The sequence below is a fragment of the Chiloscyllium punctatum genome, chromosome 16 (genome assembly GCF_047496795.1).
Source record: "Chiloscyllium punctatum isolate Juve2018m chromosome 16, sChiPun1.3, whole genome shotgun sequence".
Taxonomy (NCBI): domain Eukaryota; kingdom Metazoa; phylum Chordata; class Chondrichthyes; order Orectolobiformes; family Hemiscylliidae; genus Chiloscyllium; species Chiloscyllium punctatum.
The window spans coordinates 9,339,587-9,363,836 of NC_092754.1; positions in this window are offsets into that span (position 1 = coordinate 9,339,587).

Sequence of the window (24,250 nt, forward strand, 5' to 3'; positions counted from 1 at the left end):
ACTAATGACTCAATAGTCGTCTGTGGTAAAGAATTTCTCAGACACACTACCCTCTGAGAGAAGATATTCCATCTCTGTCAAATATGTGTGATCCCCTATTCTGTGATTACTATCTCTGATTCTTGTCTCTTCCACAAGGGGAAACAACCTTTCCACATCTATATTGTCCAGTCCTCGAAGAATCTTGTTTTGCTTCAATAAAATCTCCTCTCCTTCTTCTATATTTACAATGAGTACAGGCCCAGTCTATTCAACCCTCTCCTCAAAGGACCCAAACCTTGTATCAGCCTGAAAAGCATTCTCTAGACTGTTTTTTTCCAATGTCTCCAATGTCAGTCTATCTCTTCTTAGATAAGGGATCACAGTATTTCAGCTTTGGTCTGACAGTGCATTGATCAGTTTTAGCAAAAACCTCCCTTTGCTTATACTCCACTCCTTTGAAATAAAGGCTGCCATTCCTATGACCTGCTAAACTTGGATGCCAGCTTTTTGTGATTTACTCCTTGGTGCCAGTTCAGATGTTGCAGCTGGCATTTTATTCCATTGGAATGGTCGCCAATGCATGCCAAGGCTTAATGGAGGTGATCTCTCCATGGTCGGCTGAGGATCTATCGGAGTTGGAAGGAAGTTGCAGGCAAGGAGCAGTCTCATTTGTGGCCCAAACTATTTGACCACAGGCCTTGCAGGGTTAATGGTCTAGGAGGGTATGTGAGATGAGTGAGGGAAGATGTTGCAGGCAACAGTGAGAGTGGTAGAGCAGGACCCTTACTGGGAGGTGTGTACAGCAGCAGACAGAGTGTGAGGAGGCCAGTGACCAAAGTGTTGACTTTGGACAATGCTGCCAGTTGGTGTTGTGGCTTCCTCTGAGTAAAGAACAGCCTCCTCCTTGGCACTACCATGTCCACCAGGACTTCCAACCCTTTACTAGGGAATGGCAGCACCACTTTCTTCTTCTCATAGAATCCCTACTGTGCAGACAGAGGCCATTTGGCCCATTGAGCTGCACCAATCCTCCGAAGAGCATCCCACGCAGGCCCCCACTCTATCCCTGCATTTGCCATGGTCAATCCACCTAAACCATCTTTGGACTGTGGGGGGGGTGGGGAGGACACCAGAGCACTCAGGTAAACATTCACTTAGATGCGGGGAGAATGTGTAAACTCCATATGGACAGTTGCCCGAGGCTGGAATCGAACTTGGGTTCCTGGTGCTGTGAGGCAGCAGTGCTAACCACTGAGCCACCATGCAGCCACATTACTGCAGCCACAGTGCTGCCTTCCCATTGCACCATCCTGTAGCCAGCGTGCTGCCCTTCATCACAACCAACTGGGTGTAAAAGTTCTAGGGCATTATTTCAAGGAGAATACAGACGGTGTCCTGGCAACAACTATCCCTGTGATCTTCCTCTAACACATTAGCTGCCATGTTTACCATGTTTACCACTTCAACAATGATCAAAAGGCTGGAGATTGTCATTACTGCTATATGTAAACTCTATCTGCTAAGTTATTTAAAATGGATAAAGGACACTGGGAATAAATGCTGAGTTAATAAGTATCATTTTGTAATGAATTTAGATTGGCTCTGTGCTTTGATGTTGGAGATGCCATTTCTCAATGCAATGTGAAACTGAGATCCTTTATCCCCTTGGCATGAGGTATGACACCGTTTTGAAGATGGTTAGGTGAGTTCTTCCCAGGTTTACAGAGTCATAGAATCATAGAGATGGACAGCGCGGAAACAGACCCTTCAGTCCAACTTGTCCATGCTGACCAGATATCCTAAATTAATCTAGCCCCATTTGCCACACCCGGCCCATATCCCTCCAAACCCTTCCTATTCATATACCCATCCAGATGCCTTTTAAATGTTGTAATTGTACCAGCCTCACCCACTTCCTCTGGCAGCTCATTCCATACAAGTACCACCCTCTGCGTGAAAAAGTTGCCCCTTAGGTCTTTTTTAAATCTTTCCCGTCTCACCCTAAACATTTGCCCTCTAGTTCTAGACTCTCCAACCCAGGGAAAAGACCTTGTCTATTCACCCTATCCATGCCCCTCATGATTTTATAAACCTCAATTAGGTCACTCCTCAGTCTCTGATGCTCCAGGGAAAGCAGCCCCAGCCTATTCAGTCCTTCCTTATAGCACAAAGCCGTGAAGCCCTGCAACATCCCTATAAATCTTTTCTGAACTTTTTCAAGTTTCACATCTTTTGTAAACCAGAATTGAATGCATTATTCCAAAAGTGGCCAAACCAATGTCCTTGTACAGTCAAAACACGACCTCCAATTCCCATTCTCAATGCTCTGACCAATAAAGGCAAGCATGCCAAATGCCTTCTTTACTACCCTGTCACTGGCCGATAAGCATTAACTCCATTTTCTCTCGATCAATGTTGCCAGACTTGCTGAGTTTCTCCGGGACACTCTCTTTGTGTTTCAGACTTCCAGCATCTGTAATTCTTTTATTTATTTAAGGGTAGGTCAGTTCTCCCCAGGCTAAAGGCCACTGATTATCTTTTAATCATTGCCTAAACTCTTCTGCAGCTCCACCTCTTTACTTTTCAAAGAATGTGAGTCAGAAAGTTATTGTTTATCAGCCATACTCCAATCTGTAGGAACTAAGAGATGAGCTCAGTGGGATTTCTGACTGTGTCCATGTAATGTTGAAATACAAATTATGCTAGTGATGATCTCAATATACTTAGTCATAGAGTCATAGAGATGTACAGCATAGAAACAGACCCTTTGGTTATTGAAAAGGATCAGAAAGGATTTACAGGGATGTTGCCAGGGTGGAAGGGTTTGAGCTATAAGGAGAGGCTGAACAGGCTGGAGCTGTTTTTTTCTGGAGCATCAGAGGCTGAGGGGTGACCTTATAGAGGTTTATAAAATCATGAGGGGCATGAATAGGGTGAATAGACAAAGTCTTTTCTCAGGGGTCGGGGAGTCCAGAACTAGAGAGCATAGGTTTAGGGTGAGAGGGGAAAGATATAAAAGAGGCCTAAGGGGCAACTTTTTCACGCAGAGTGTGGTACGTGTATGGAATGAGCTGCCAGAGGAAGTGATGGAAGCTGGTACAATTACAGCATTTAAAAGACATCTGAATGGGTATATGAATAGAAAGGGTTTGGAAGGATATGGGCTGGGTGCTGGCAGGTGGGACTAGATTGGGTTGGGATATCTGGTCGGCATGGATGACTTCAACTTTCTTTTGTATGAGGGGAAGGAGAAATAAAATATGTCATTCTGAACTGAATCAATTTTTTTTTCATCTGCATTGCATTTATAAACACAAAATCATCAGAAAACTGAAGACTAACACTTCAACATGACATTGTCAGAGGTGACAGCCTCAAACTGAGAACCTCATCGACCTTTGTCAGGTGAAATTAAAAGTTCACTGAAAAAAGCATTCCTGGTCAATATTTATCCCTTAACCTATTTAATCAAAACTTCTAGTCACATTCACATGCCAGGAGCTTTCCCTATATGTACAATTTGTATTTCCTTTATTACAATCACAGTGCAAACATCAGGCAAAGACATCAATGTCTTACTCTCTCATTAACGAGAGAGGTGACTGACAGTGGTTTAACCTGAGGGTCACCATGCCTTAGGTCAGGGGAGAGGTTGAGAAGGAGAGTCCTTCATGATGACCTCAGTCAGTGTGGGAATTGACCTTACACTGCCTCACCAACAGCTGTCCAACCAACTTAGCTAACCGCCTCTCATATGGCTCAAACATAGTTTGTGATTGGTTGTAATGCTTTATGTCCAAGGCACTATATGAATGCAAGTCTTTCTTTTTCTTCTTAAGGTATTCCTCCAAAACCAACATTTTTGACAATGATTTTTGATTACAGCTTTTTTTTGATATCCAGTTATGGCATGTTAGTGTCACTGGCCAACATGTATTGTTCAGCAGGCAGGTAAGAGTCACTCACTTTGCTGTCGTCTGAAGTCACATGTTAGCCAGACGGGGTAAGGACAGCAGATTTCCTTCCCTGAAGGACATTAATGAAGCAGATGAGCTTTCACCCCCAACTATGTTTCCTTGCTCATCATTAAACCCTCAATTCTGGATTGTTACTGCATTCAAATTCCACCATCTGCCATCGTGGGATCTAACCATGGGTCCCCAGAACAGTACCTGGGTCTCTGGATTAATAAGCAGAAGTGGGTACTGCAGCTGTTGGAGATTAGGGTCAATATTAGAGTGGTGTTGGAAAAGCACAGCAGGTCAGGCAGCATACGAGGAGCAGGAAAATCGACATTTCGGGCAAAAGCCCATCATCAGGAATGAATGGTTGAAGGATTTTTGCCTGAAACATCGATGCACCTGCTCCTCGGATGCTGCCTGACCTGCTGTGCTTATCTAGCACCACTCTAATATTGATTTTTGTCTCTGGATTAATAGTCTAGTGATTGAGGCTCAATGGCTCAGTGGTTAGCACTGTTGTCTCATAGCGCCAACATCCCAGGTTTGATTCCAGTTTCGGGCGACTGTCTATGTGGAGTTTGTACATTCTCCCCATGTCTGCGTTGGTTTCCTCTAGATGCTCCAGTTTCTTCGCAAAATCTAAAGATGTGCAGGTCAAGTGACTTGGCCGTGCTAAATCGTCCATAGTGTTAGGTGCATTAGTCACAGGGGGGTGGGTTACTCTTCGGAGGGTCGGTGGGGACTGGTTGGGCCGAAGGGCCCGTTTCCACACTGTAGGGAATCTAATCTAATCTTCCCTGCCTCTTTTTGTTGTTCTGATATCTCTTCTGGTGGCTTGGTTTTCAGTGTTGTTTTGATAATGCTCCCATGCAGCATTTTGGGATGTTTGGCCATGTTAAAGGTGGTATATATAGAGACAGGCTTTCATTGTTATCTACAAAGCAGGATACAGCCCAGCTCTGATTCTGGTATGAACTTGAATACAAAAAAAAGAGTATTGGAGAGAGAAAAACAGAGTTCACGTTTCAACTGTGATTGGGCCCTTCTTCTGAAGATTCCTGTTGAGCATGTTCAGCATTCTTAGATTAGATTACTTACAGTGTGGAAACACTGTGCCACTGTGCTGCCCACATTCTCTGCTCCTAATTTCAGATTAGAATCCCCACAGTGTGGAAACTCGCCATTCGGCCCAACATGTCCGCACTCACCCTCCGAAGACTATTCCACCCAGACCCATTTCCATACATTTGCCCCTAACTAATAATCTACACTATGGGCAATTTAGCATGGCCAATCCACCTAATCTGCACATTTTTGGACTGTGGGAGGAAACCAGAGCAAACGCACACAGACACAGGGAGAATGTGCAAATCCCACACACACACACCTGAGGTTAGGATCAAACCCAGGTCCCTGGCACTGTGAGGCAGCTGTGCTAACCACTGTGCCACCCCTTCAAGTATTTTGCTTTTAGTTGTGTTTGGCGATTTTCTTTGTAGAAGTCCACGATGAGGTTTCCAACCTGGCCCCAGGCTGAAATATATCCGTGCACAGTCTATCCTCAGATGAGCGTGGGAAACTGCCAGTCTGTGATGCCCTTTGCAGTTGAACAGCCGACAGGTTCAGGCTCACATATGGTGAGTGACTGCACTGGCAGATCATGTGACGATGTACTCCTGGCTGGAATATAAACCCCTTTTTGGGAAGAATCGAGAAAGGAAAGCGGTGAATGGGATCTGCTGAACCGTGTGCTATTTCGCTTTCGTCTGTGGGTTGGATGGTCAGGCAGAGCTTGTAATGGGATTCGCATTCATCCCGGTATTCTGATGATTTCTTGTGAACTGGGAAGAGACGGAATGTGCAAAACCTTTCGAACAAAACAGCTGCACCATCTGAAGGTAAGGATTTGTAATTGCTCCCATCTGTCAGCTGTGTTGGTGAAAGGACAGTGTTCACCAAGAGAGGGTGAGAGGACCCATTATTATGCTATTTAGCCTCCACTATGAGCCAGTTCAAGCAGAACACAAAACCACTGCGGGCTATTTTGTTGCTGCTCATCTGCCTGTCAACAGCAGGGATTGCTGATCACAACTGAGATAAGAGCTGCATCAATTGGGAAAATGGTGTTGAGGCTGAGATTGGAAAGCCTCAGGGTGGGGGAGGGGTAATGGGAGTGAGGGAGGGGTTGAAGTTCAGTATTTCATCCTCTGTTCACACCTATCATTCTGCTGTCTCTATAAGGAAGGTGCAGCACTATGGGACTGTGTCAACTTCACCTTCACTTTAACCTTAACCTGTCTAACTCTGAACTGATGCAGTACACAAGTATCACTCTGTACTGAGACTCTACCTGACCCTGGTGTTGTGAAGGGTGGGTCTGGCCTTGTTGCCAAGTAGTTGACCCATTCCGTAGCATCTGTCCCTCACGGAGAAATTTGCAAACAGAAACACCTTTGGCCACCAGTCCATCAGGAAGTGGTCTATCACATAGTATCCTTGAGACCCCACTGGAAAAGGAGAGTGTGTCCAGTCAGGTTGTTCCCTGAGCAGACTGTCATTAGATTAGATTCCCTACAGTGTGGAAACAGACCCTTCGGCCCAACAAGTCCACACCGACCCTCCAAAGAGCAACCTACCCAGACCCATTACCCTACACCTTAGCAAGGCCAATTCACCTAACCTGCACATTTTCAGACTGTGGGAGGAAACCGGAGCACCCGGAGGAAATCCACGCAGACACAGGAAGAACATGCAAACTCCACACAGTCAGTTGCCTAAGGCAGGAATTGAACCCTAGTCCCTGGTGCTGTGAGGCAGTAGTGCTAACCACTGTGCCACCGTACTGCCCACTTAAGACTGTATTGAACCAAACTGCTTCAGTGGCTATGTATGTATATGAATATATTTTTCATGAATAAAGTATATTTTTGAAATAAAATAAAGTCTGTATAAAGCAGGTGAGCAAGCTCATTAGGGTACTCATAATGAATACGTATAGAGAGTGGGGTGAGACAGGGTGAGGTTGGAGTAATGCTCATGACTAATACGGTCTAATGAGGCTGACATTATGAAGTTTCAACTCACGAAGGCATGTTTCCAAAGTCAGGTCTGGACTTGACCTCTCTGAGCCATGTGATTGACTGTCAATTGTCAGGTCATTTTACCTGAATGGTATTCCCCATGACCGCCCATAGCTATTCTTGATCTTTGACCCTTACAGGGGTCAGACTTGAAAACAACCTTCTTTCATTCCTGAGAAGTCATTCTATTTCATGGCCTGTACATTCATGTCAAAGTGATGCCAATCCAACATTTACTGACAGTCTTTGTAATATTACACTGATTTCTAGAAAGACATTAGACTGTTAAGATAGCTAGGAAAACAAATCACAACATGTGACAATTGCGTTACTGTCAGTTCAGCAGTTAATTAGCCAGTCAACTATGTTTATAACGTAACAGTAACCCAAATTAAATGCAAGTTTGATATATAATAATAGTGTAAATTGTTAATGTTGTTAACAAACTTCTAGACATCTGTCTCAACAAGAACTTAGTTTTCCTCACATATGCAACAAGATCAAACATTGAAGGAATAACTCAGACTATATCTTACAGGCAATGGTGTCTCATCCAAAGAAAACCTCATCACATGCCAACAATTTGAATCTATAATCTAGGAAAAAGTGTATTAGTGAGTTTTGAGAAGATTTGAAGCTCAGGTTGATGTTCTGGATGTAGGTTTGCTCGCTGAGCTGGAAGGTTAGTTTTCAGATGTTTCGTCACCGTACTAGGTAACATCCTCAGTGAGCCTCCGGATGAATCACTGGTGGTGTAGTCCATTTTCTATTTATGTGTTTAAGTTTCTTTGGGCTGATGGTGTCATTTCCTGTGGTGACATCATTTCCTGTTATTTTTCTCAGGAGGTGGTAAATGGGATCCAAGTCAATGTGTTTGTTGATAGAATTCTGGTTGGAATGCCATGCTTCTAGGAATTCTCGTGCATGTCTCTGTTTGGCTTGTCCTAGGATGGATGTGTTTTTCCAGTCAAAGTGGTGTCCTTCCTCATCCATATGTGAGGATACCAATGAGAGAGGGTCATGTCTTTTTGTGGCTAGTTGATGTTCATGTATCCTGGTGGCTAGTTTTCTGCCTGATGTCCAAAGTAGTGTTTGTTACAGTCCTTGCCCACCACCCAGACCCAGACTGACCTTGACCCATTCCCCAGACCCACGGACTGTCCATGACCCATTCCCCAGACCCACGGACTGACCTTGACCCATTCCCCAGACCCACGGACTGACCTTGACCCATTCCCCAGACCCACAGACTGTCCATGACCCATTCCCCAGACCCACAGACTGACCATGACCCATTCCCCAGACCCACGGACTGTCCATGACCAATTCCCCAGACCCAGACTGACCATGACCCATTCCCCAGACCCACAGACTGACCATGACCCATTCCCCAGACCCACAGACTGACCATGACCCATTCCCCAGACCCACGGACTGTCCATGACCCATTCCCCAGACCCACAGACTGACCATGATCCATTCCCCAGACCCACAGACTGACCATGACCCATTCCCCAGGCCCACGGACTGACCATGACCCATTCCCCAGACCCACAGACTGTCCATGACCCATTCCCCAGACCCACAGACTGACCATGACCCATTCCCCAGACCCACAGACTGACCTTGACCCATTCCCCAGACCTATGGACTGACCTTGACCCATTCCCCAGACCCACACAAAGACCATGACCCATCACTCAGACCCACAGACTGACCATGACCAACTCCCCAGACCCACAGACTGACCGGGACCCACTGTCCAGACCCAAACTGACAGTGACCCACTCCACAGACCCACAGACTGACTGGGACCCACTCCACAGACCCACAAACAGACTGTGACCCACTACTCAGACCTATAGACTGACCAAGACCCACTGTCCTGACCCACAGACTGACCATGACCCACTCCCCAGACCCACAGACTGACCGGGACCCACTCCCCAGACCCACAGACTGACCGGGACCCACTGTCCTGACCCACAGAGTGACCATGACCCACTCCCCAGACCCACAGACTGACCGGGACCCACTATCCTGACCCACAGAGTGACCGTGACCCACTGCCCTGACCCACAGAGTGACCGTGACCCACTGCCCAGACCCCGACAGAGCTGACTGTGGTTCACTCTCCAGGCCGATGGACAAATTGCATTCCACTCCCCAGACTGTAGAGGTATGGTCCCTATCACCCTGACTGCCCCAACTAGCTAAGCCCCTTTACCTATGCTCTGGACACATCGGCGGCTGCCCTTAACCATCTTGCTGGGATCCTTGGGTGTCTGGACTTGGGAGTCCGGACTGAGCTCTCTGAGCCACTGAGACCTTACCATTAGCTGTGAGCCCAGGCAGTGTCTGTGGTACATGGTGCAGGTGTAACACTGATAAAGCATGGTGTTATAAAGCAACACCTGAAGCCCCTCAACTGCTAACAGAGCTTTAAGATCAAGGCCAGGACCCAACGTTAAGGCAGAGATGTTGTGAGGAAGGTACAAACTGAGCGAGTGTTGAGAGAGCAGGTGAGTAGCCTTGTCCAATCCTTGAGTGTCCAATCAGGCAAAGTGTCTTGCAGCAGTTTTGCAATAAGAGCTGCTGACATGCCCCAGAGTGCAGTGATAAAGTGCCAAAATGTAGAATAACTGGAGTAGATATGTACCACGATGATGTGGTGAGCTGGTGCATGTAGGAGACCAATGTCTGTGTATGTGGACTGTGTGTGGAGCACAAAGACTCTGTCCGTTGAATTATGTCTGGTGTCCATCATGGAGTTCCAGAGAAACAGGCAGTAAGCTGAAATCACCAGGGGCCCACTCAGATTTCCATGGTGGTTCATTCTTTCTCCATAGTTTCAATCCAGCAGCTGGAAATATGGGGGAGTGTGAGATAGTGATGATGATGACAATGAATGATGTCCCCCATTGATAAGCCTCTCGCTGTCCACCAGTGAGAATCCTGTCTCACATCCAGGACTTGGAGGGAAAATGTGCCGTTTTAGTCTCAACGTTTGACATCTCACCTGACCTTCCTCAATTTCTTGCACATCTTCCAGGACCTGGGAAGATTTCATCCATAATAACTGAAGCAGCAAACCCCATGATGGTGATGATGCTCAGCTAGTGAGCCACACAGAATCCCAGCTACAAAGACTCCGGGACTGCCTCTGCCATGCCCATGACATGCTCCCCCTAACTATCTCTCATGTCCATCCCGTGTCTATAACTGTGTCAAGAAAACGGAGTGTGTGGAACAGGTGGTTGTATCTCTGCCCCTGCTGTTACACCCTGGCTGGGAGTTCCTGGTGAACTCTGCTGCCTCAGGTCTACAATGGTGGATAAACCGTCTCTTGACGCTCAAACCAGCCCCCACCTGTGGTTTAATGTGCAAAGTGGAGGAACAAGCAGCGAGCTGGAGTTGCTGGGATGAAAACGTGCCGGATATATCCTTGTGCTGAGCCTTAAGATATTGCTGCTGGATAAGGCCTGAGCACCTTATCAGATACCTGGGAACCATCTGTCAATCTGTCTGCCGATTCCTGTCTCTGCGGCACACCAGAGTGTATGCTGAAAGATTGCAGCAACCCTTTCAAAGGCAGAACTGCCAAGCTGGTTAATACTTAACCAATGGAGGCTGTTTTCTTAGCTCAGGCACAAGCCAGGATGGAAGACAATTACATACCCAGAACGTTACTGTAGTCGGAGTCAGTGATCAATAGCATGCTTAAAACTCAAGGATGGCCTCAATCATGATGTAAAGGCCTCAGACATCAATTAAAGATAACGACAAAGATAAAGTCACCATAATCACAGATGATCCCATCTCCATTAACAGTGACCGACTTGACACCGACATTTTCTACAAACCCACCGACTCCCACAGTTACCTGTATTACACCTCTTCCCAACCTGCCTCCTGAGAAAATGCTATCTCTTATTCCCAATTCCTCCACCTCCGCTGCATCTGCTCCCAGGAGGACCAGTTCCACCACAGAACACACCAGATGGCCTCCTTCTTTAAAGACTGCAATTTCCCCTCCCAAGTGACTGATGGTGCCCCCAAGTGCATCTCATTCACATCCCACACCTCTGCCCTTGAAACCCACCTCTTCAACCACAACAAGGATAGAATCCCCTGGTCCTCACCTTCCACCCCACCAACCTCCGTATACATTGTACCACCCTCTGCCGTTTCCGCTACCTACAAATGAATCCCACGACCAGGGATATATTTCCCTCCCCAGTTCTATCTGCTTTCCATAAAGACTGTTCCCTCCACAACTATCTTGTCAGGTCCATGCCCCCAAACAACCCACCGTCCCCTCACGGCATCTTTCCTTGGCACTGCAGGAATTGCAAAACCTGCACCCTCACCTTCCACCTCACCTCCATCCAAGGACCCAAATGAGCCTTCCACATCCATTAAAGTTTCACCTGCACTTCCATACATGTCATTTACTGTATCCGTTGCTCCCGATGCAGACTCCTCTACATTGGGGAGACCGGATGCCTACTCGCAGAGCGCTTCAGAGAACATCTCCAGGACACCCACACCAACCAACCAACCCCACCGCCCTGTGGCCGAATACTTTAACTCCCCCTGTCACTCTGCTGAGAACATGTAGGTCCTGGGCCTCCTCCATCGCCACTCCCTTATCACCCAATGTCTGGAGGAAGAATGCCTCATCTTCCATCTCAGGACCCTTCAACCCCAGGGCATCAATGTTGACTTCACCAGTTTCCTCATTTTCCCTCCCCCCACCTTACCCCAGTTCCAACCTTCCAGCTCAGCACCGTCCTCATGACCTGACCCTCCTGTTCATCTTCCTTCCCACCTATCCACTCCACCCTCCCCTCCGACCTATCACCTTTACCCTCACCTCCATCCACCTATTGCACTCTCAGTTCCCTTCCCCCCAACCCCACCCTCCCTCCCATTTATCTCTCCACCCCAGAGGCTCCCAGCTTTTGCACAAAACGTCGATTTTTCAGCTCCTTGGATGCTGCCTGGCCTGCTGTGCTTTTCCAGCATCACTCTCTTGACTCTGATCTTTAGCATCTGCAGTCCTCACTTTCACCTGTAATCCCAGAGAACCACAGGGCTGGTCTCTCATCAGAGAGAGAGAGTCATAGAGTTATATAGCATGGAAACAGACCCTTCGTTCCAACCAGTCCATGCCGAACATAATTCCAAACTCAACTAGACCCACCTGCCTGCTCCTTGTCCATATCCCTCCAAACCTTTATATTCATGTATGTATCCAAATGCCTTTTAAATAGCGTAATTGTATCCAGATCCACCACTTCCTCAGGAAGTTCATCCCACACACGAACCACCCTCTATGTAAAACATATGCCTCTCATTTTTTAAAAATCTTTCTCCTCTCACCTTAAATATGTCCTGAAATACCCCATCCTCTGGAAAAGACAACTACTATTAACTCTATCGATACTCCTCACTATTTTATAAACTTCTATAAGGTTGAGAGAGAGATGACTGTTATAAGCTTAATCTGAGGGTCACCATGTCTCAGGTGAGGGCAGAGGTTGAGAAGGAGACACCTTCATGGTAAACTCAGTCAATGTGGGAATTGAACCCACGTTGTTGGCATCACTGTATTGCAAACCAGCCATCACCATGGGAACCAATGGCTACAGTGACTTGGCAACAGTCACCGACACCAACAACAGGAGCCAGAATGATACTTGGTGGCTTTGCGTATGGAGTAGAAATTGTCTTCAAGACCCTGCAATCAGAGCATCAACCACCATGCAGAATACAGAGAAATCACACTCAAAATGAATCATTTTCTCTGAGTTCATTATCTGTCTGAAATGGACAGATGTGAATGAAAGCAAAGGCAATATCTACCCCTTGGCCACAAGGAAGCCGACAGAAATCGATTTACAAAGCGTCTGTTTGAGATGGATTGTATTTTGATTAGAGATTAGATTTCCTATAGTGTGGAAACAGGCCCTTCGGCCCAACAAGTCCACACTGACCCTCCGAAAACATCCAGATCCATTTCCCTCTGACTAATGCACCTAACGTTATGGGCAACCTAGTCACCTGACCTGCACCTCTTTGGATTTTGGGAGAAAACCAGAGCAAACCCATACACACACGGGCAAACATGCAAACTCCACACAGACAGTCACCCAAGGCTGGAATTGAACCTGGGTCCCTGGCGCTGTGAGGCAGCAGTGCTAACCACTGAGCAACCACACCTCCATGTAAATATGGACCATAGTTGTCAGTGAAGGGAAAGTCTCAGAGTGTCACAAACTGTCGTATAAAAAACTCAGCTGTATGCTTTATATAACTGTGAACAATTATATCATATAATTTTATGACTTTAATTAATTATGACTTTATATTTCAAGATTTGTTCATGAAGGAGGATAGAAAATCCATCACCACAGGTGCATTTTTAATATCCACCACCAGAGGTCCTTAAAGTCAAATTATGAATTTATTGTGAATGGACTCAGGATATTTTGGACTTCCTTTCCAATATTATATGCTTTAAAGGATTAAAAAAAGCTGGGTTTTTATAGCTCTTTCACAGCATAAGAACGTCCCAAAGTGTTTTACAGCCAAAGAAATTACTTTTGTGTCCGGACGATGTTGAGGAAAATGAGGCAACCAATTGCAGCACAGCAAGCTCCCAAGAGCAGCCATTGATAGGAGCAGCCATTGATAGTGGCTAGATGGTATATTTTAGTGAATTGAGAAACAGTGAGTGAGAATCTGAGTGAGGAACTGTGAATGAGAAACTGAGTGAGTGAGAAACTGAGTAGAAGCAGAGAGGGAGTGAGAAACTGTGAGGGAGTGAGAAAGTGTGAGGGAGTGAGAAACTGTGAGGGAGTGAGAAATTATGTGAGAAACTGTGTGAGAAGCAGTGAGGAAACGAGAAACCATTAGTGAGAAGCAGTGAGTGAACTGAAGCAAGAACAAAGTGACCATCCCCGAGTCCGACGTTTAAAGCACAGCAGAGACAGTGTGCTGGTCCATGCCTTGGTGGACCATGTACAGAATCCCAGTAATGCGCACGTGAACATGGCATCGACATTTGCTTGGTCATACAGAACATGGATATTGATAAACCAGAGACATGTTACTGAAGCATCTGAACAGACGGCGATTATGCTGAAGAAATGATGATAAGTAGAAAGATCCAAACTATGTGCGTGTTTTGAATAATGATAAAATATTATCCATTTGAGCCCAACAACATTCTTTTACATTGCTCAGACAGCAGAGAGATTCCCCTCTCCATCCTATCTACAGGTACCTTAACTGTTGTTTTCGATTCTCATGCTTAGGTGTTTGATTGCCTCTTCCTTGAACATTCACTCTACTGAACTTAGACTTTCTCAGTTTCAAGTAACTCTTTCAGGGCTCTAACCAAACATTTCTGGTCTGGAAGTATCGAACTAAATTTCTTACACTTAAGTAATATGTTTCATAGCAGTTCTAAACTATCTCCTTTCTTCTGGGAAAATAGTTTTACACGCTTAATGTCCACCAGGACTTTGGCACACTGAAACCAGAGGGCTTTCCAAGCTCTGGGCATTTCCTCTCAGAACAAAAACGTCCATTCCTGATCCTTTGAACTGAAAACAAACTAGTGCTCTGAATGCTCATAAAACTCTCGCAATGCAGACAAAATCCTATGACCACGATCCATCCCTCTCTCTCATACTGACTTCAAAAATATCATGGCTCAAGAATATTGACAACATCATCATTAAACCCCTTCAACGCAGACCAAATCCCACATGCCTCTAGTTCAAAATCCAAACTGTAGAATAAATGATATTCAAATATAGGTATATATTCGAATATCTTACATTGCAACATCATGAATGTTCAGTGAGTGGTCAGTTGTACCACAACACCCTCCGTGACTACCTGGTCAGGTCCACACCCACCCCCAACAACCCGCCCTCCCTTCCTGGCACCCTCCCCTGCCACCGCAGGAATTGTAAAACCTGCACCCACACCTCCTCCCTCACCTCCATCCAAGGCCCCAAAGGAGCCTTCCACCTCCATCAAAGTTTTACCTACACATCTACCAATATCATTTATTGTATCCGTTGCTCCCGATGCAGTCTCCTCTACATTGGGGAGACTGGACGCCTCCTAGCAGAGCGCTGTAGGGAACATCTCTGGGACACCCGCACCAATCAACCCCCCACCCATGGCCCAACATTTCAACTCCCCCTCCCACTCTGCCGAGAACGTGCAGGTCCTGGGCCTCCTCCATCACCGCTCCCTCACCACCCGATGCCTAGAGGAAGAATGCCTCATCTTCCGCCTCGGAACATGTCAACCCCAGGGCGTCAATGTGCATTTCACCAGTTTCCTCATTTCCCCTTCCCCCACCTCACCCCAACTCTAGCCTTCCAGCTCAGTACCACCCTCATGACCTGTCCTACCTGCCTACCTTCCTTTCCACCTATCCACTCCACCCTCCTCTCTGGCCTATCACCTCCAGCCCCACCCCCATTCACCTATTGTACTCTATGCTACTTTCTCCCCACCCCCACCCGCCTCTCATTTATCTATCCAATCTGCAGGCACCCTGCCTCCATTCCTGATGAAGGGCTTTTGCCTGAAATGTCGATTTTCCTGCTCCTTGGATGCTGCCTGACCTGCTGTGCTTTTCCAGCACCACTCTAATCTAGACTGTTGTACCACAACAGTGACTACACTTCAAAGGGTTCTCAATATTTGTCAAATTGTTTGGAATATCCAGAGTTCATGAAAGACACCATATAAAAGCAACTTTCTTTGTCTCGCCAGGGTCTTCAAGCTGGAGTCGCTATAGATAAATGAGGAAAGTTAAAGAGCACACTCATTATGTTGGGATGTCGAAGAACTAAGTCTAGGTACCAGAAATTCCAGAAGGAAGATGAATCAGAGGCTGGAATTAACCCGTGACTTAAGGTCGTCTTTAATTGTGGAGACTCACAAGATGGTCCTTGATGTAGACTTGATGGTTTTTCATACAAACTGATGAAAAACTTCACTTTTAAAAATTGAATTGAATTATTGTCACGTGTACCGAGCCACAGTGAAAAGCTTTGTCTTGCGAGCAATACAGTCAGATCACAGAGTTAAGTAGCATAGATAGGTAAATAATAGGTAAACAGCAGCAAAAACAAAAAATTCGGGTACAGGCAAATGTCAAGAGTTTGTGAGTCCATTCAGTATTCTAACAACAGTCGGGTAGAAACTGTTTCGTAACCAGCTGGTGTGTGTTGAGGCTTCTGTACTTTCTCCCTGATGGTAGAGGTTGTGGAAAAACATTGCCAGGGTGGGGTGCATCTTTGAGAATGCTGGCGGCCTGTTAAAAAACAATCCCTTCATAGGGTGTGGACATCTCTGGCTCATCCAGCATTCATTGCCCATCCCTAATTGTGATGGTGATGGTGAGCTGCCTTCCTGAACCACTGTAGGGACACCCCAATGCTGTTAGTGAGGGGGTTCCAGGCTTTTCACAGTGAGAGAACAGATATAGGTATCCCAGTCAGATATTGGAAAATGAATCAAATAAAAATAACATGTTTGAATTGTGATACAATTCCAGGTGTGCAGGACTGAGTGAGATATCATCTCACAGGCTGATGAAATGCTTTCTTCACAATACATCCTGTTGCTTTTGGTAAACATGTACTTCAGATCTTTTAACTTCTGGTTTTGTTTGTCAGATTAGACCACGTCTGTTGTTTCCCCTTGTTGCTTTGTTCTCTCTTTAGAAACATCCTCCCTGAGCTTCATCTGTCACAGTGAAACGTGTAACAATACCTCACGCACTGAATAATCATTTTGACCGTCCGCTTGGGGTGAGAGACTTTGCGGGATAGTTGAGAAAAGGGATTGTCTGCTATGGAATTGTTGTTCCCTCCCAGTGGGAAGGTTATGGTTTCAATTGCTGCTTCACATGAGAGTAACCTGGGCTGATCCACAAGGGCTGTACTGGGGGGGTGCTGTATTGTCAGAGATACTGCCCTGTAGTTGAGGTGTCATCTGTTCTCTCGGGCAAAATTTTCCCAGCGCAGCATTTTAAATTTCTCCCTAATGCCATGGTTCATACTTAGGTCTCACCTCACTCCCAGCAAAAGAACACCTTGTTGTTAGCTCATGGCTATTTGTGAGATCTTGCTGTGCACATGTTGGCTACTGTGTTTCTTACATTCCAACAGTGAGTTCACTTCATAAAGCACTTCATTGGCTATAAAGTGCTTTGAGATCACCTGGCGTCACCAGAGGCACTATATAAATGCAGATAGAGTGGTGCACTTTTGGGGAAACCACCTTTTGGATGAGATGATAACCTGAAGCACTGTCTTCTTTGGCAGGTGGACATCAAAGATCTCTTGGCACAACTTTTAAAGTTTGCAGATGACATGAAAATAGAAAGAAAAGTCTTAGGCTTCAGGGTAATACAGGCATCTGGTCAAAGCGGCGAATGGAATTTAATCCTAAAAAAGTGTGAGGTGATGTATTTTGCGAGGACTAACAAGGTAAGGGAGCACATGATGCTATTTGTAGGGGTATGATTTTATGAGTAGAACCTTGCTAGACTGTTATTCGATTCATTTGTGAGACATCTCTTCCCAATTCTGGCACCAGTCCCCAGATGGTAGTGAGGAGGAGTTTGCAAACTGAGTGCAGCGTCGTCACTCCCTGTGCTCATGGCGATGACAGTCCCTCCAACTGGTTTCACGCTTTTTAGACTTTTTTATTTCAAAAATATATTTCATTCACATGAAAATATATACACATACGTAGTCACTAGGACAGTTCTGTTCTGTACAGTAGCATATGAAGAAAACAAACAAACATTGGAGTATGACTCTATCCAACAAACAAACCAATGGCATTTCTTACTTTTTTTTAGATAAAGTCAAAGCACCGGGAGGGTCCAATAACAGAACAGACCCCTGTTGTACTTTGGCCAAAAGACCTCAGACAGTGGTCTTTCCCCACTGTGCCTCGACAGCAGCTGCCCCAAACTTTAGTGCGTCCCTCAGCACGTAGTCCTGAACCTTGGAATGTGTCAATCTGTAACACTCAGTCAGGGTCAACCCCTTGATCTGGAAGACCAACACATTTCGGTCAGACCGAAGAGCGTCTTTCACCGAGTTCATGGTCCCCCAGGTCCAGTTGATGTTCGTCTTGGTGTGCGTCCCGGGAACAGACCGTAGAGCACGGAGTCCCGCGTCACAGAACTGCTCGGGACGAACCTCGACACGTACCACTGTGTTTCTCTACAGACTTCCTTTGCAAAGGCAGACCCAGAAGGAGGTGTGTGACAGTCTCTACCCCGTCCTCCCACAGTTTCACGCAGACCAAAGAGTGTCTTTCTCTGAGGTGATGACCATCCAGGCGCAATCGATGTTCTTTTGGTGATCATTGTGCGATGATGCCATGCTTGACCATCTCAAGGGTCAGTTATAGCCAATCACATTGCTGTGGCTGTGGACTCCCATGCAGGTCACAATGACAGATTTCCTTCCCTAAATGTAACCATAGACGTTTTTACACACAAAAAAAGAACTCTTTATTCAAATTGTCTTAAATTCCCCCATTCACTGTGGTGGGATTGAAACGCAGGTCTGCTGAGGATCACCTGGGTCTCAGGATTGAAAAACCCAGTAACAACACCGCTGTACCATTGCTTCCATGCTTCAGAGCCACTTGGGGTCTCAAAGAGTTTTCTGACCAATAAAGCCGATTTTGTTTGAAGTTTGGTCACTTGTAATGCAGGAAACAAAGCAACTAATTTCACACTCAGCAAAGTCCACAACCATCAACGTTTGATTTTGATTTTGATTTTATTGTCACAGGAACTCTAGTACTAAAGTGCAGGAATGAAGAGAAAAGTGTATAATGTTGCCACACAAGGTGCTATCTTAGGTACAAGTGCCCACATACAGAATCGTAAGAACACGGTAGTAAAGAAAGAACAGAGTTAAGAGTTAAACATTGCAGTGATATAGTACAATGACACATTCTTAGTTTTAAGGAGAAAATAAAGAAATAAAGTTGAAAGTTCAAACATTACAATCTTTCTTAAGTTCTTAGTCACGGTGGGACTGCACTTCAAGGGATCACATCAGGACTGGAGGCCCACTCTGAGGCCACGCTGGCCAAGACACTGTCAGAAACCACTGATGCGCCACCATGCCAGACCAAGAGACCTACACATACCACTGAAAGACCACCATGCCAGACCAAGGGACTGACACATCACCATGCTAGACCGAGAGACTGACACATACCACTGAAACGCCACCATGCCAGACCGAGAGACTGGCACGTACCACTGAAAGACCACCATGCCGGGCAGATACACCACCATGTATCACTGAAAGATGACCATGCCAGGCCGAGAGACCACCATGCCAGGGTGTGATTTGCAACAATGATCATCAACCGTGTATTGTGATTTGATTGAGGGATAATGACTGTCCCTGTTGTGGTTCAGTGTTAGTATCCCTAACTCTGAACTAGAAGGTTTGGGTTCAGGTCCTACCCGCTCTGGAGCTATGTCGTAGCATCTCTGAACAGGTTGATGAGGAAAATGTGGCGATACTGGCTTGGGCACAGGGGACAATGCCTTCTCAAAATTGTGCTGCAGAATGTTTTGGAGGAAGGATGCTCCTGATCGGAGAAGGTGGAACTTTGTTTGGACTGAGATAAGGAGAAATTTCTTCACCCAGAGAGTAGTGAATCTGTGGAATTCACTCCCACAGAAAATGGGTGAGGCCAAAACATTAAGTATTTTCATAATGTAGATATAGGAGGTAGATATAGCTCTTGTGGCTATAGTGATCCAGAGATATGTGGGGAGGGTGGGATTAGGGTATTGAGCTCAATAGGGTATTGAGCTCAATATTAGATTGAATGGTGGAGCAGGCTTGAGGGGCTGAAAGGCCTCATCCTGCTCCTACCTTTCATTGATTCTTTGCCACACCCACCTGGGCAGGTAGATAGGGCCTTGTTGTGACACCTGATCTGAAAGATGGCATCTCTGACAGTGTAGTACTCCCTCAATGCTGCAATAGAATGTTAGTGAAACGCCCCCTCCACCCACAACAACCCAGGCCCCTCAATCATCCCCACACTGGGGGAGAAACCAACAGCCATCACAATTCGGATGTCCCAGAATCACAGACCCTTCAACCCATCATTCTTGCACCGACTCTTCAAACGAGCATCATTACCTGGTGCCAATCTCCAGTCCTCCCCCCCCCCCCCCCCCACCCCCGTGCCCTCGCACATTATTTGCATCAAAATAATCACCCAGTGCCCTCCTTGAATGCCTGCATTGAACCTGCCACATTTCCAGGCAGCGCATTCCACCCCCAACTACTCGCTGAGTGAGAACGCTTTTTCTCACATTGCCCTCACTTCTTTTACACATCACTGTGGCTCCATGAAACAGAGGATGGGCGTTAGCTTCTTGCAAGAATCTGACCCAATTCTCCACCTCAGTCTCTGCCTTGCATAGTTGACTGTAAACAGAAGTCAGAGGATGCCAAGGTAATAACAAGAAAACAGGCCAAACTGATAGGATTAAGAACAGGCAAGCTGACACTCTGACATGTTCTGGAAATAAATTTCGAAACTGTCCTATTTATATTTCTAGGTAAATTGGAAGTTTCAAACCTTGAGTGTGGTATGTCAACTATCACACAGCAAGGAATTGCTCACTGTAAATGTATAGCATGTTTACACTGAGGCTAATCCTCCTATGGGCTGGACCAGACTCAATCAGTTTGCAGTCCCCCAGGCTGTTTCACTGGCTGTCAATCATAAAGAGCAGGACTCTCATCCCCTGACAATTATGAAAAAGTCAGTAATCGTCCAATAAACACAGTATCGAGGAACTGGTACAGTGCGAAAGGAAGCCATTCATCTCATTTTGGATATACTGACACTGGAGGGGATGCAGAGGAGGTTCACTCAGGTTGACTCCAGCATTGGGCGGGTTGGCTTATGAGGAGAGACTGAGTAGACTGGGACTATACTCATTCGAGTTCAGAAGAATGAGGGAGTATTTTACAGAAACATGCCAAATTACAAAGTGAATAGTTAAGATAGTAGCAGGGAGGTTGTTTCCACTGGCAGGTGAAACTAGAGCTTGGGGGCATAGCCTCATAATAAGGCGGGAGCAGATTTCGGACTGAGTTGAGAAGGGACTTCTTCACCCAAAGGGTTGTGAATCTGTGGAATTCCCTGCCCAGTGACGCCGTTGAGGCTACCCCGTTGAATGTTGTTAAGGCAAAGCTGGAAAGATTTTGAGAACAGTGAAGGAATGAAGGGTTATGTAGAGAGGGCAGGTAAGTGGAGATGAGTCCATGGTCTTATTGAATGGCAGAGCAGGCTCGATGGGGTCAGATGTCCTACTCCTGCTCCTAGATCTTACTGCCTAACGTTCTCTGTCTGCTGGCTATCTAAATGCCAATTGCCTGCTTCCTGCCTGCGTCGCTGCTTATTCTTCCCTTTCAAAGGATCGTTTAATTCCTTCATGAGCACCTCGATTGAATAATGCGGACAATCACACAATCCCATCTGCAAGGGGAGTAATCTGGAGGTTTCCAGGCAGCGGGTTCAACTCAGGCCATGTTCTGCAGAAGGTGGGAACAAGGCTGACAAAGAAAAGGAGGAAGTTACTTTTATATTTAAAAAGAACTGTCCAAAGTCTCAGGATGTTGCACCAAGCTGAACAGCACATGGAAATATTTCCTCTTTAAAACTGAAGTCACTTATTGCTGCTACGTGCGCTCCCTCAGTAAACTGGAATAGAAGTTTCGCCTGGATACTGTGCTCAAGTATTTTGTGAACCGGCAATGGTCTAACTCTAAGCCAAGAGTGCTCCTGTCAACTTGATCTGTAGGAAGCAACAGCAGTTCCCCACCAACTGAAAACAGGATCCCATGGGGAGATTGGAAATAAAAGCTAAAGAGGGTTGCGTTTACACAATCTTGTGTTGCAACAAAGGGCTATACTCATTTAATTACATTTGAATAGCAGGCACTCCTGTAATTAGGAAATATGTCAATTGTATGCAGCATAATCTCTGAAAAACAGCAATAGGATAATGTCCAAATAACTCTTTTTTTTAGCAAAATTCACTGAAGGAAGACTAAGGAAAGCTTCTTTGAAATAGTGCTGTGGGAGATTATCCACGTCCATGAGAGAGTCACCAGCATCAAAAGCCCGCCCTTCTGACAGTGCTGCAGTTACACGTGGCTTTATAGCGATGTCCATTTAGACTCTTCACTGAAAGCGTTCAAGTAGGAAGTGAATACGCAACATCCGAGATGAATCCGAGGTGAGAGTGCTCCCAACTGAGCCACCGTTGGTACAGTGCCCAACTGGTGCCTGCGCTGCAAACAGCAAGTGCTGGAGATCACAGCGGGTCAGGCAGCATCCATGGAGAGACAGCAAGCTAACCTTCCAAGTCTGTATCACAAAGGTCATCTAGACTCAGAACGTTAGCTTGCTCTCTCTCCATAGATGCAGCCTGACCTGCTGTGATCTCCAGCATTTGTTGTTTTCAATTCAGATTCCAGCATCTGCAGTAATTTACCGCGAATTGGTGACTGTTGTTTTGAGAGATGAGCCACATTCTAGATTCCCTACAGTATTGAAATAGGATATTCGACCCATCGAGTCCACACCGACCGGCCGAACAGCACCTTGTATCCCTGTAACCCCGTGGCTAACCGACCCAGCCCGCACATCATGGGACAAGTTTCCATGGCCAATCCACTTGACCTGCGCATCTTTGGATTGTGGGAGGAAACCCATGCAGACACAGGGAGAACGTGCAAACTTCACACAGACAGTTGCCCGAGTCTGGGATCAAACCCGGGCCCCTGGTGCTGTGAGGCAGCCCTGCTCACCATGAGCCACCCTCAGTGCTTACATTTCTTTAATCATTCACAGGATGAGGGCATCTCTGGTTAAGCAGCACTTATTGCCCATCCCCAGAGGGCAGTAAAGAGTCACCCACATCTCTGTGGTTCTGGAATCACATGTCAGCCAGACCAGGTAAGGAGAGCAGATTACCTTCCCTAAAGGCCACTAGTGAACCAGATGTTTTTTTTTCCCCTGGCAGTTGGCAATGGATTTATAGTAACCATTAGATGCTGAATTCCAGTTATTTATTTAAATCAGATTCCACCATCTGCCATGGTGGGATTTGAACCCAGGTCCCCAGAACATTATCTGAGTCTCTGGATTAACAGTCCAGTGATAATACCACTAGGTCATCACCTCCCCTTTGTGTCAATAAAGGTAAGAAGAATAGCATGTTCAGAGGAAACGTTAAATCTGAAATCATCTTTGCTTACTTTTTGGGACATTTTTGTACACCATTAAGTCTGAAAGCAACATCTTTTGAGTCCCAAGTATATACAGCATTTAAACATTTTTCTTCTGTTGTAATTATTCGCTTTGGACCACTTGAGAAGCACATTTCTTGTGTACTGTGACAGTTTACAATAAAGATACTATTAATTGGTGACACAACAATTATTTGGTGATGTACCCTGCTGCATTGCATCTGTAGCTGAAATAAATTGAGTATGAATACTCAAAAAAAAATTTGAAAGACCAGAATGCACTGTGTTTGATCCTCAATTTTTGCTAGACTAGAAATCTATGTCTGACCTTGCAGTCATGTGCTACAACAGAAAAATTAACAAAATCTGATTAAATTTAAATGGTGCTGGAGCAGCAGCAACAACAACAACTTGCAATGACATAGCACTTTTAGCTTGGTAGAACATCCCAAGATGCTTCACAGGAGTGTCATTACACAAAACTAAACATGCGCTAAAGAAAGGTAGAATAGATAACTAAAACTTGCATTCAAGAAATTAACATTGAGCAAGTTCTTAAAGGAGGAGAGAAAGGTGAAGGTATTTGGGGAAGGAATTCCAGAGTTTTGGTTCAGTCCCTGGAGTATGACCATCCAAAGTAGAAAGCAACAATGGAAGAATTATCAAAAGTTGGAGTAATGCACTTTGATTGGAGGGCTGGAGGAGGTTACAGAGAATGGGGAGCAGTGGGAGGGGTTTCAACAAGAGGATGAGAATTTTTTAAAATGAGGTGTCGAAGCACCAGATATCAGTCAGTGTCAGTGAGTAGAAATTGAGGAACTTCCTGAGGAAGTGGTGGGTGTGGGCAGAATTACAACGTTTA